The sequence below is a fragment of the Balaenoptera musculus genome, chromosome 3 (assembly GCF_009873245.2).
Source record: "Balaenoptera musculus isolate JJ_BM4_2016_0621 chromosome 3, mBalMus1.pri.v3, whole genome shotgun sequence".
Classification (NCBI taxonomy): domain Eukaryota; kingdom Metazoa; phylum Chordata; class Mammalia; order Artiodactyla; family Balaenopteridae; genus Balaenoptera; species Balaenoptera musculus.
Window position 1 is genome coordinate 43875675 of NC_045787.1, and position 12254 is coordinate 43887928.

A 12254-nucleotide genomic window follows, 5' to 3' on the forward strand; every position below is an offset into this window, starting at 1 on the left:
CATCTTCAGATCATTGTATCAAAAGTCTGGTGGATATACCCTTTGTGAAATCATACTTAGTGAAAATTTGAACTCAATCAAGCCCTGATCTGGTTGGGGGGAGCTTAATGGTAAAATTCATTCATTTTCCCCTCTTCCTATTGTCTCTGTTTCCTTCTCACCCCGTACTGGCTATGATTCCCTTTTGGGTTTTATTAATGTTTCTGAGACTGTTTCAATTTGTTTCTCCTCAAATCCTCCAAGACCTCCATTTTCACAGGTTAGGTGTTTAAATAACATATTTAATGTTATGCGGAAGAACACGCAAACCCAGCAGCATCGGAGCAGACTCTAGCCTCCGTGGCCTGAAAAACAAATGCATTCATGCCTTCTGTTCCTTTGGAACCATCCAGCACACCTAGCTGGCGGCCACAGATCACGCTTTCACCAGAATGAATGTCACAAGAAAACACAGTTCATATGCCAATGGCAGGTAATTCGATCCAAGTACAGAATAATCTCCTTCTGATGCCTTATATTTACTTTTTATGTGCTCTGTTTGAACTTCTAATCATCCAACAGAAGCAGTAATTACTACCCACCATCATTGTTTTCTTTGCAGTTTGGGAAGGCACCAGTACTCAAGGATTACCTGAGGGGTGCATATTAAACTCCTGTTTTCACTCTCTTAAATGGGGACCCATTATCTCTCCATTGCTCTTGGCTTTTGTGAAAGGAAAAGAGGCAAAAGCAACCTAACCCTGTTCAGACCAGCGGCACAGAGGGAAGAAAAAGAAAATCTCCTGAGTAGGGCTTGTTCAAGTCTCTTTAACGGCACACTAATTATATATGACCCTGACGGCAGCTTTGGTGTCACTTTCTTTAGAAATATTATCAAGCGTTTATCCCTGGGGTTTCCGTTGTTTCTTGTGGACAGAACCCATCACGTGTCTGCAGTGACTCAAGGCTGCTCCCCTTGAACCTGCCCTAAGCTGAGCCAGAGTTTGTCATTAACTGCAGGCAGTTACTGAGCCATTAGAACGAATCGGAACCTTAAGTGGAGGGGTTTTCATCCTCCTCATTGCTGCTTTTCTCCCTGAAGTTCTGTGTTCTTCTATTTGATGCTTCTGTCAGTTCTCCTGCATTGGGATTAGGTTTAAAGCTTCTTTATTGATCAGTTACTATAAAATTTCCTTCATGGCAGGCTATGTATATGTATTTTTATGACAGGAAAATTTGGTGAAGACAACCTACTTTTTCAAATAGGATGAAAACGAATCTCTCCTAGTTTTGCCTTCTGCCATCAAAAACATCCACCTGTCTGGGTAGCTTCCTACATCTTTCCTGCTGCAATTTAAAAGCAGGACCAGAGTTGGTAGTGAGACTGCTTAATTGTTACAGTATCCTTAGTTAGCTCTTGATGGTAAGGAATAACATATACTTTCATATTTCAAAAACAATTTCAGAAAGTAGCATTTGTCTTGAGAGCTGAACAATAAAATGTTTTATATTGACAAATTTTGGATAGAAAGTTTTCTAAAGTATATTGTGCAGCTGACTTCCTTCTTGAACAAAATAGTCTGTGCATATTTTCAACTTTTTAATGTCTTAAGTAATCATCATAGACTTTGATTATACTACTCTGCCATAGACATACTGAGGCCTTGGGAACTCTGGAGCTGTTTGTGGTTATTTGCTCTTATATCAGTGGTCCCATACTGCTAGACTTTTACAATCTTTTGTCTGGCTTTTGTAAACTGTCTTCTTTATTGCTTTTATTCTTTGCTCCCACCTCTTGATGTGCTCTGCGGATCTCTAAGAGCCCCCAACTAACAAAATATATGAACTCTGGTGCGTGAACATTAAGGCACATATTCTGACTACCTTGTGCCTGGAGAACATTAGATTCAGTTGTTCCACATACCATTATGATATATGTTACTCTGGCATTGAAAGGTATCTTTCAAACGAATTAGTCAAAATGGTGGGACATCAAGTTTTGGTTTATAATGTGACTTCAAATGAGTAAAGCATAAAATGCAGAAAAGCAAACAAATGGGTATTGCCTGTAATGATAAACCCAGACGGGTTAGAATTAAAATTTTATCTTTTCTTAAACTTTATATAAGAACGAAGGTCAGGATTATTATGTTAAAAATGCAGATTCCTGGATACTCTCCAAGCCTTCTGGGTCAGAATTTCCAAAGGTAGAGTTCTAGATTTTTAAATAAGCGACCATGGTAACTCTGACACACAAAAAATTAATTTGGGACCATGTGCTGCATAATATTGATGACAGTTTACCACCATAATAATTATTAAATAATCAAATTTCTGGGCTTCCCTGGTGGCGCCGGGGTTGAGAATCTGCCTGCCAATGCAGGGGACACGGGTTCGAGCCCTGGTCTGGGAAGATCCCACATGCCGCGGAGCAACTGGGCCCGTGAGCCACAACTACTGAGCCTGCGCGTCTGGAGCCTGTGCTCCGCAACAAGAGAGGCCGCGACAGTGAGAGGCCCGCGCACCGCGATGAAGAGTGGCCCCCGCTCGCCGCAACTAGAGAAAGCCCTCGCACAGAAACGAAGACCCAACACAGCCAGAAATAAATAAATAAATAATAAATTAATTAATTTTAAAAAAATAATAATAATCAAATTTCTTATCATCAAGCTTCCATTTAGAAAAGTTCTGGGAAATAGAAAATCTGTCTCAGGGTCAAAATATTTTTAGTAGGTATTTTTACTCTCAAGGCTCCAAATGGGCTGCAGAGTGAACCTCTTAAAAGCACATGCAAAAAATATTATATACTGTATGCACTTTTCAAGGAAGAAAGTTGATAACCAAGTTTTTGTTTAGAGTTGAGAAAACGAAGGCAAAGAGAGATTAAGGAACTTGCCTTTAGTTGTTAAGGAATGAGTCATTATTGTCCTGAGTAGTTAAGAAACTTCTCAGCTGGATAGAACTAGGATCCCAAAGATAGGTGTGTCTGATTCCAAAACTGTGCTGTTTTCCACTCAAGCATAGGGCCTCTTAAGTTGCTTTAAGTGCTTCCTTTCATTATTCTTGGAGAACCTGCCTGATTTTGCCATGAGGCTGTGCTTCCCGTGGCCCTGATCATTCTTTACTAGCTTTGCTCACTGTCTGACAGGTCAACCCTGTCTGAATCGTTTAATCACAATGTAATCAAGCTCTTTCTTACCGTTGCTCTGGTTCTCTATCCTATTTGATCTCATTTTGTTTCCTGTTATTGCTAACTCAGTTTCTCCAAGAGAGTTTCTCCAAGATTATCAGATAACAACCACAGCAGACATATTAAGTGGGTGGGGGCAGCCCACTTCTCCATCAGTCCATGCTCTTTTCTTTCAGCTTATCTGGAATAGCATCTGAAGCAGCTAAGAAACTTAAACTGCCATCTGAGTAAAGCCAACTTGATTTCTGCCTAGCAACAGGAAGCAGGCTCTCTTGCCAAGGGCAATGTTTGTTCATCTATCTCACTCAAGTGCCTACTCATTTAAGAGACAAACCTCTTGGTTGAGTCACTATTATTTTTTATCATAATTGTTTCTCTTGTATTATTCATCAAAGATGGGCCCTTTTTAACAAGTGGGCTTTTTTTTTCTCTCCACATAACTCGGTATTATTCTCAATCTTTAGCAAGTGTTAGAGCTCTCCAACTACCTAAAGCCTAAGAACAGCCAAGGGGAGAAAGAAGAAATGAGAGATGTTACTAGAGGATCCTGCAGTGGTAGGGAAGAGACAGACATCTGGAAACCTTGTGAGACCGCCAGCTCCCACTTTTGTTCAGTGCAATAAATATTTTTTTTAGGCATCTGCTGTGTGCCATGTGCATGGCTAGGAGCTAGGGATACAGAGGTGATTAGGAAATAATGTATGTCTTCACAAAGCTCAGTGTTGAATTAAGGAGACAGAGGCACATAGATGTCACGGTGGCTGCAGTTGTACATGCATTAGGGACACTCCTGGTAATGAAGAGTAGAGACAGCTGGTATCTTGGAAGATGAAAGAAGCAACCGCTCCTTTTGGCCAACCTTGGGTTTTCTTCTCACTCATCACGATCCAGAGTTAGGTACATTTAACAGTCTGCTCTAGGAAAAAAAAAAATAATTCACATGGGACGGTTAAATTTCCAAAGGGCTTGAGGCCTTTAACCATCTAGAGTTGCTCCTCAAGAGGCTGAGAGTGCATCAATCTATCATTGAAATCTGCTAGCAACATGCTATCCAGACTAGAGGAATTAGAAATTAATCTCTTCCAGAAATCTCATGATTTGAAACTCTGTCCATGGTTGAAATCAGAACTGACTCCAGAGATTAATATTCCTGGGAATATACATGATACAATAAAAAGAAAGAGCACAGATCTCCAGCCAGACTGAAATTTTTCCCTGAAATACGTTGTTGGATTAGCTGGCTCCTTGCTGTTCAGATTTTCTTCCCAAAATATATTGGAATCCTTGCTTCAAATGTTTTATATTCAGATTTGGCCAGAGTTATATTATTAAACTAGTTGGATTAACTTTAACCAATTTAAATGCAATTGAACAAGTAAATAAAATGAATCATATACAAGTTAGTTAACATTGCATTTAAAATGAAATGATATGAAATAAAATACATTTTTTTAAACATCTTTATTGGAGTATAATTGCTTTACAATGGTGTGTTAGTTTCTGCTTTATAACAAAGTGAATCAGTTATACATATACATATGTTCCCATATCTCTTCCCTCTTACATCTCCCTCCCTCCCACCCTCCCTATCCCACCCCTCTAGGTGGTCACAAAGCACAGAGCTGATCTCCCTGTGCTATGCGGTTGCTTCCCACTAGCTATCTATTTTACGTTTGGTAGTGTATATATGTCCATGCCACTCTCTCACTTTGTCACAGCTTACCCTTCTCCCTCCCCATATCCTCAAGTCCATTCTCTAGTAGGTCTGTGTCTTTATTCCCGTCTTGCCACTAGGTTCTTCATGGCCTTTTTTTTTTTTTTCCTTAGATTCCTTATATATGTGTTAGCATACTGTATTTGTTTTTCTCTTTCTGACTTACTTCACTCTGTATGACTGACTCTAACTCCATCCACCTCACTACAAATAATTCCATTTCGTTTCTTTTTATGGCTGAGTAATATTCCATTGTATATATGTGCCACATCTTCTTTATCCATTCATCTGTTGATGGACACTTAGGTTGCTTCCATGTCCTGGCTATTGTAAATAGAGCTGCAATGAACATTGTGGTACATGACTCTTTTTGAGTTATGGTTTTCTCAGGGTATATGCCCAGTAGTGGGATTGCTGGGTCATATGGTAGTTCTATTTTTAGTTTTTTGAGGAACCTCCATACTGTTCTCCATAGTGGCTGTATCAATTTACATTCCCACCAACAGTGCAAGAGTGTTCCCTTTTCTCCGGACCCTCTCCAGCATTTATTGTAAAATACATTTTTTGAATAATGCTTTTGCAAAGCCTACAACAAAAGAGTTTAATAAACTCTATACCTTCCTTTTTGAGAGGATCTCAAAGTAAAACATGTTTAAAACCCCCAAATTTATATTTCATGTTATAAGTATCAGCCTTCCTTTCTTTATTGATTCATTTTGAATTCATATAAAAAATAACTACCAGGTAATGAGTTCAATTCTGGGTGCTAGAATATAGATGTGAATAGCATGGGCCACCTACCTTCTATGAACTCAGTGGTAATAGGGAAGGTAGACTTGCAAACAAACACGTACAAGGTACTGCAATCATTGCTGTAAAAGTGTAATGTATGGAGTATTTCAGGAGTTCAGAATAGGAAGCGACTTGTCAGAAGGAGATATGGGCAGAGATGACAATGGACTAGGGCTTTGAGTGTTAAGTAGAAAGGAATTTGATATGATGGGTCCACATTATCTATCAAGGAAAAGAGAATAAAAAATGTTATAACTTTAAACATTTGAAAATAATTTTTGTATAGTATGATTAACTAGCATGTTCCGCTTCATCAGATTGGAATACAAAATAAAGAGACATTTATTTTGAAGTTTAAACACTTATGATTCTGGTTCCTCTACTTTGTCAAAATGGCAGCAGTCTTGCAGGATTTCTCTTCTGGAGCAACGTCTGGCAATCCCTGAGGAATTCTCACAGTAAATATCAACTGATATTTACTGAGCTCTTATTCATTACGTGCCAGGCATGGTTCCAGGAGCTGGGGGTAGAGATGATGACCTGCTTTCACAGAGCTTGCTTTCCAGTTAGGAGAAATAGCCAATAACCCAACAAACCAACAGATTGACCAATAAACAAACATCAAATAAATAAATGACAAGGAAAATGAAAGCACTAAGCCAGAATTTTGTTCGGGTGATGTGATGAGCAGTGACAAGGTAGTCAGGGCAGGGCTTTCTGAGGACAGAGGGTATTTGAGCTGAAGTCTGAGTGATCAGAAAGAAAGCCCTGTTGGCTGGATTGCATGAGTGAGGCTGAAAGAGAGGGAGAGAGCAGGGACGGGTCCTGTGGCACCTGGTGGCAATTTGAGTTTTAGTGCTCTCTTGATGGGAAATCACTGGAGCTCTGTAAGTAGGGAAGTGGCATGATTTTATTAATAGCTTTAAGGATTCATCTATATGTAGAATGGATTGCAGCTGCAAGATTGGAAGTAGGGTGAGCAGTTAAGAGCTATGATACTGATCCAGGTGAGACTCAAAGGGGACTTGGAAAGGGTGGACCCATGAAGATGTGTTTGGGTAATGGTATTGATTAGACCTGGATAAAGTATGGGAGGGGGACTGAAAATGACTTGTAGATTGTCCCATCAATCCCATGCCACTATTATGGCTCTAGAACTCTGTGGTCCCAGAGATTTCCAGATCGCCTTATGCAGTAAGGCAAATGGCTTTTCCTGGATACATCCTCTCTCAGTACCAACTTGCTCCTATAACAGAAGCTATTTTCACCTTTAACAATCCAAATGCCCAGCTATGCTGTTGAACGTATTTTTACTGAAAGTTTGGAATTTCAACACTGTTAATGTCAGGCTCGGAGTTTCTGTCCGAAGACCAGGTGGTAGGTATAGCTTTCTCTCCTGGACCAAAAGGAAATCTTTGTTCTCATAATATAGAGTCTAGAAACCCCACACTCCCACACAATCCCCCTCTTCTGCCCATCGCAGGTGACATTTCCTCTGCCCTTAGCCCTGGGTGATTAATAGGGATAAATCATTTCCTTGCATGAGAATCTTATATGTCCATCTACAATATACAGTTAGACCTTCTCTATCCAGAAGAAGCAATTATAATAGTGGACCCAAAACCTTGATGATTTATCTTAACTTTGTGTAGGGTACTGACATTCTAATTTTACATACATATTTGGGGAAAACTTGTATCTAATAATAAACTCCAATTTTCATTACAAAATGAAACATTTAATATATTATTCTGCAACATCTGTATATAGGTTTATGGTTACTTTGTTAGATTCTCAAAGAACAATGGGTAGGAATTTGCTTTATTTTACACTTTTGACTAAATCAGGTTTTTATTTAATGGGTTTCTCAATGAATGTTTGGCTTGTTTTAGAACAGAGATTCTTCTCTAAAAATAATTGGTTTTCAATCCAGAAACCAATTGTAACAGCACTTTTATTTGGCAATTTTCCATAAATAAAACAATAAAGAAATTAAAAATTACTCTTCGATTGCTCCTCCGTTTATGATCATTACCTGTGTGTATTGGCTGTTTCACCATTTAAAAAAGTTTTCAAAGGAATCTTATAACAACATTCAGCCAGACAATATTCATCACATGTACATTCCGTGTATCACTTTTACCCCAGGTGTGTTTCCATCAATGGCTCCATGAGCTACCTCACGACTTAATCGAAGTCTTTATCCAATTTCAAAGTTTGAGATCATGTGGAAACACAGGTAACGTATCCCCGGAGGGTTTTCTGGATTTCTGTGTCATCCATTTATACTTCTTTCTGATTCTCAGGCACATTTATTTCCTCTGACCTATGCTTCCTCTTGCTTTAGCGGCAGTTAAAGCAAGATCCTGTTTCCTACCTGAGAAGCCATCAAGGAAACTCACCTATTTATTCTTTCTTTTTTTTTTTCTTTCTTTATTTTTAAATTTTTATTTTATATTGGAGCATAGTTGATTAACAATGTTTTGTTAGTTTCAAATGTACAGCAAAGTGACTCAGTTATATGTATACATGTATCTATTCTTTTTCATATTCTTTTCTCATTTAGGTTATTACAGAATATTGAACAGCGTTCCCTGTGCTATACAGTAGGTCCTTGTTGTTACTTATTTTAAATATATCAGTATGTACATGTCAATCCCAGACTCCCAATCTACAGTACCAGTTCATCTAGATTCTGGCTTTGAATCCTGACTCAAACTATCTGACCTTACCTTTTTCTTTTCAGTATAAGTGTTCCATTATCCCTCCCATCCTTCCCAACACTAGGGACTCATTTAAACATCTGATTTCTAGCAGAAGATAACTTACTTTCCTCAAAGCCCAGAGCTTCGTTTGTACAACAAAGATTGATAGAATTGTTTCTCTAGCTTGGCTGAAAATTTCTTTCTCTAGCGAGTTGATTTGATGTTTACTACAGCTCTCTGCTACCCCAGTAGTCCTATTTTATATATGAATCATATGTAAAGACACCCAAGATAGGGACTCTACCCACATTTTCCAAGATGATTTTTTAAAATCTCCCTCATCTTTCAGCACAGAATACCACATGCAAGAGGACCTCTATTTTGCCCCCTATTTAAAACAGAGAAAAATCTAATTTATTCTATTGAAACTAATTTCCTCTGTTAATTTTTGATGATACATGTTTATTTAAATTTAAAAATGGGAAGAGAGAATATAATATTCTGGGAAATTTTTATTTTTTTGGTTATACTTGATTTTTTTTAATTTAAAAAATATTTTATTGGAGTATAGTTTGATTTACAATGTTGTGTTAGTTCAGGTGTACAGCAAAGTGAATCAGTTATACATATACATAGTTCCACTCTTTTTTTTAGATTCTTTTCCCATATAGGCCATTACAGAGTACTGAGTAGAGTTCCCTGTGCTATACAGTAGTTTCTTATTAGTTATCTATTTTATATACAGTAATGTATATATATCAGTCCCAATCTCCCAATTTATCCCTCCCCACCTTATCCCCTGGTAACCATAAGTTTGTTTTCTACATCTGTGACTGTACTTCTGTTTTGTAAATAAGTTCATTTGTACTCTTTTTTTAGATTCCACATATAAGTGATATCATATGATATTTGTCTTTCTCTGTTTGACTTACTTCACTCAGTATGACAACCTCTAGGTCCATCCATGTTGCTGCAAATGGCATTATTTTGTCTTTTTTATGGCTAAGTAATATTTCATTGTATATATGTACCACATCTTCTTTATCCATTCTTCTGTTGATGGACATTTAGGTTGTTTCCATGTCTTGGCTATTGTAAATAGTTCTGCCTAGCCACCATATTCGGGGAAAATTTTAAATCCCACCATTTTCTCCCAAGCACTTTCCCATCTTTCTCTGGTATTATTCATCCTTTTACCTTCAGTGTCTCAATTGATGTTATACAGATGCCATATTTCTGTCAGAGCAAACTTTCCTCGGGGAGAATCCTTACCATCCAACTTCATGGGTCTCTGTAATAAAGTGAGTAGCCAGGTGAAGAGCCAAAAGAATCATAGCACACCTGTAGCACTGGGTCAACAAAACGAGAAGCTGTGTCCATTGTGGCCCAGCCAGCTCTGGCTTACACACTTTTCCTCTGTCCAAATGGATGAGATGAGGCAGTTGTGACTGCAAAGCCAGGAAGTTGTAGGATAAAAAGCACTCATGCTTATGTTTTACTCTCATAGGCCGACAACTCCACATATTCACTCCAACACCTGGATAAGAACAGAAATGTTGGAATATTTTCCATTTCCAAGAGAAGATTCTAGGGTCGTTCAGCTAATCAAAGCCATACTTTGATGTCAGGTACAAAGGGATGATGCCTCTAGCTTTTTTCTAGTCTGCCAGAGTTCTGAATATGGAAAGTCCAGTGATGCCAATCTATGGGCTCAATAATCTGAGGGGAGGTTGGGGGACTTAGAATTAGCAAATCATTTTTAAATGTTTCATTGCCTTCCTTTTCCCAGGCAAAATAGAATTACAAATGCAGACACAAATCTTTCCACATCATCAAATCTAACTCGTAAGTAGAAATTCTCTGGTATTCTAACCCTAAAGATTTTAGATTCTAAAGACACTCGGATAGCTCTAAAGTTTCAGTAACATAGTCCATGGCAATCTATAATCAAGTCAGTTGAAGTTATATTTAACTGCACTAATACTGTCACCCTCAAAATTCATAATGAGTTTTCCATAGACTTCTGTGCAGACATAATCCTTTAAACTATTCTGCATATTACACAGGATAATACCATGATTAAATGATGTAAAAAGGAATTTGAATTTTGGTGCCTGATATAGTCACCTCTTCTTTATGACAGCTAATTTTTAATTTGCATGTAGAAAAATCAGGTTACCTGGAACTTTCCAGGTTCCCTAGAAATAGCTAAGTGCGAAGTGTATTCATCAGCTCTAAATTGGCTTTCCCTTGGACTCTCCTTCCCCAACTCAAAAATAAAAATCCTAAAGAACAAATTCTGATGCCAGTGTTTTTCTAGCTTTATAACACATTTAGTAGCATACCAAAATGGATTGAAGATGTCATTGAGAGTCATTATCAAAGATGACGGGAAGGATAAATCAGATTTCGAAGGAGTGATGCTTGCTTTATTTTGTAAAGCTCAGGTCCGTAATCCATGGTATTCCAATTAAGCTACTCTATCAATGCAGTCCAGAAAAATTTTCCCCAGACTTGATATGAAAACTGAAATCTAGCTGAGGTCTTCTCCCCTAGAGCAGGTGTTCCATGACAAAGGGTTGAACAGAAGGAGGAGCTGGATATGGAGGGAATGGGCGTGGTTAGCATCATTTGGAATCTAGGGGATTTGGTCCTCTCTGGGTCTATCACGTGTGATGGTAGGATACAGGCTGGGCCAAGGCTGTGGGGCCTTGCTTGGAAGAAGTGAGAATATTCATAGATGGATTGCTATGGATTACTACTGCGGTCCACCCAGACTCTCAAAAATACATCTGTGACAAAGAAGTCCACTTTTCTCCCAATTCAGAGGAGCAGAGAAATGTCGGAGAAAGAGATGATTAATATCCATGCCTTCCACTAAAATTCTTCCAAGTCCAGGAGGCTCTCTGTGTGTGGTCTTGCAGAAAAAAGCCAGTGTGGTTGAATTTAAAAGTCAAAAAGGTTAATAGTGGTCAGATCAACAGTCTGGGGGACAAAAAAACAACACATACAATTGGATGGGATTCAAGCAGATCTCAGTATTCTCACCACAGACGGTGAATAATAAAGGGAACGTGAAAAAACAGGAATTTGGATTCAGTTCAGATGACCTCAAAGGTTAAACGCCTGGATAGTGTTAACTCTCTAACTTAAAGATACTTTCTCATACAACTTCAGGAGCTTTTTTCCCTTTAACATTAGCAGAAATACCATATTTGCTGAGTTGTCTCTCTAACTCCTTTAGGCCTGGGTCCAGAAGATAAGACAGGTCATCTCTTCAGCTCTGTAGGCCTTTGATCAAGGTCCACAGTTCAAAAATGGCCTTTGTTCTGCTTGTCTCTTAGGGCCTGTTAGTGCCGTGGCCAGGGGCTTGGTGGCTTGAATATTGCTTCTCCTGCCCTTTCTGTCTTTAATGCCATCCCAGGCTGGGCAAGGCATGTACTAATAGAGCTGCTGGGTTTCACTGCAGGAAGTGGGTACCTTTTCGGGGAGAGTGAGGTGAGGCCCATGTCTAATTTGTTTACTAGGTTGTAAACAGCTTTGGGATATTTCAGGATGAAAGGCTGCATTTAAAGGTAAGATGTTATTATAAAGAGTGGTAATAATAGTAATAACAGTCATTAGTGTTCTAATAAAATACGAACAAAGGAAATAAGAACATGTATCTTTAATAATCTGATGCTAACACAACAAACCAAACAAAACAAATAAGTGAAACCAGCTTTTTGCGTCTTCGGAATTGACGATGACTTGCCCAGTGAATATATGTACATCTTTGCAGGACGATATGTGAAAGCTATCATGTGTGATAAGGAATTAAAAAAATAATCAAATGGTTCCTATATTCCTTCAGTACATTTGCATCTAACTCCAG